At 46.9% G+C, this 2,251-nt stretch overlaps 1 non-coding gene across 1 annotated transcript; it reads left to right on the top strand.

Annotated features, from left to right (window-relative positions):
* The first annotated feature begins 870 nt into the window (after positions 1-870).
* Positions 871-942, top strand: trnag-ucc (transfer RNA glycine (anticodon UCC)). The gene has a single exon. It is a non-coding gene; the product is annotated as a tRNA-Gly (tRNA).
* The last annotated feature ends 1,309 nt before the right edge of the window (positions 943-2,251 follow it).

The following is a 2,251-nucleotide window of genomic DNA, read 5'->3' as shown; positions in this document are numbered from 1 at the left end:
TAAACAGTATTGTGCAATATTGCAGTGGGTCAAATAATATGTAAACATTGAACTATTGGAGTTTGTGAGGTTGGTGGAGATTAACTGTTTAAGTCACTGTTGTACAGCGTGATGGCTCATGGCACGAATGATTTCCTGAAGCGGTCTATTGGAGAAGGAGCTCCGCCGTCTGTCCACGAGGTGGTGAAGAGGATGTTCAGGGTTATCCATGGTGGATAACAGTCTGTCCAGTGTCCTCCTCTCCACCACCTCCTCAAAAGTCTCTCGTAATAGTGGTCCTGATCAGTTTGTTCAGTCTGTTGGCGTCGCCGGCTCCGATGCTGCTCCCCCAGCACACTGCAGCAAAGAGGAGTGCACTGCCAACAACAGGCTGGAAGATCTCCAACATCTTCTGACACGTCTGCTCATCCCCTTCTTGTAGACAGCGTTGATGTTAGTTTTCCAGTTCAGTCTGTTGTCGAGGTGCACTCTGAGGTATTTGTAATCCTCCACCACTGCGACGTTCTCCCCCAGAATGCACAGTGGTTGTGTGGTCGTCCTGTTCCTTCTGAAATCAGTCACCATCTCCTTGGTCTTGGCCACATTAAGCAGCAGGTGATTTCTACCTGACCACTCCACAAAATCTTCCACCACTGCTCTGTATTCCTCCTCTCGTCCATCCTTTATGCACCCCACCACCACTGAGTCCTCCAAAAAGTAGAGACAAAAAAGCAGACAAAGCTCAGACAGTTAGTCCATAAATATTTCTGATTTCTGATACATTGACACAAGTTGTAAAAGCTGTAACGTTGGTGTAGCTTTAATGTGTGAACTCTGCAGCAACAACACACAACCCTCTCTACAGCAGTTTACCATACAGTTTACCATACAGCAATGGTGGTATAGTGGTAAGCATAGCTGCCTTCCAAGCAGTTGACCCGGGTTCGATTCCCGGCCATTGCAGAGTCTTTCCTTAATCTTCTTGCACAATCTTTATAGGGCAGCTGTGGCTCAGGTAGAGCGGCCCACTGATCAGGAGGTCGGTGGTTTGATCCCTGGCCTCTGCAGTCCACATGCTGAAGTATCCTTGGGCAAGATACTGAACCTCAAAACTGCCCCGATGCTGCGCCATCGGTGTGTGAATTCATATGTACGTCACTTTGGACCAAAGCATCTGCCAAATGCCAGATCATGATTGCTTTCTTTATAGCTCTGCTACAGTGGAGTGGATGACGTCACGCGCTGCTTCCCCATCAGCCTTCATAGGAATGTGAACAGTGATCACGATGGCGGACGTGAGCTCCCGAGGCAAATAATAAGGCCGCATCCCCACGGCTAGCAGCTCAATGTCCGGGCTACACCAACATGTCCAAGATCGCACACTTCTCATTCACAAACAGTGCAATACCTCCTCCCTTCTTCTTACTGCTCGGAGCCATCTGCACACAGCTGAAGCTGGTACCTTCATGCTCCGGTCTGCGACGTGTGAGTGAAGCCGTGACTCGGTAAAGGCTGTTAGGCTGCACTGTGAGTATTCTCACTGTGTCCTGACCAGCGTGACAAGCTCATCGGTCTTATTTGCCAAAGACTTCACGTTCCCCGTGATGATCACCGGAATGGACGGTCTGTGTCTCCGTGCCTTCGCCCTCCGTTTAGCTCGGGCTCTGCTCTTCGACATCACCTCTTCAACTTGTCTTGGACTATAATCTCATCATGCAGCAGCGTGGATTTGGATTCAACAAAAGTCACCAAGTCATGGTAAAATATATTGGATTATACGTGTAGTTGAAGTGACATCCTGTTAGACTTTCCAGTGTGCTACATTTTTAATTTTGTCTAACTATTGAGAAATTCCATTATTGCCAATTTTGACTGTGTTTTGACCAATCTTCTCTCATGATCTCAAGTGCTCCTAATATGCTAACATGCTAAGCAGCCTGAGTACATAGAGCAGATTTTGGGCTGTCTGAAAAATATCTCCCAGTGCCCATTCAAATCCCAACATTGTGCTTGATTACAGCCTGAATTTGATTTGTGTTTGCTCCTAACTTGTTTTTCTCTAATGAGCCTCCTTATGCAAGTAAGAGGAAATCACTACACAAGTAATGACGAAACAAGAGGGTAAAGAGAGAAAATCTATGAGCCAATGAGTCGTAGAATAAGAGAGAGGAAGATGAGAGGAAGGACAGCCTGGAAGAAGAGGATGAGAGAGAGAGAAGTGATGACAGGTTATTTTTCACCTTTCCTCTCCTGACAGCTGATGTTATTTCCC

The sequence above is a fragment of the Chaetodon trifascialis genome, chromosome 10, assembly GCF_039877785.1.
Source record: "Chaetodon trifascialis isolate fChaTrf1 chromosome 10, fChaTrf1.hap1, whole genome shotgun sequence".
Taxonomy (NCBI): Eukaryota; Metazoa; Chordata; class Actinopteri; order Chaetodontiformes; family Chaetodontidae; genus Chaetodon; species Chaetodon trifascialis.
This window is presented reverse-complemented; position numbering and strand designations above follow the sequence as displayed.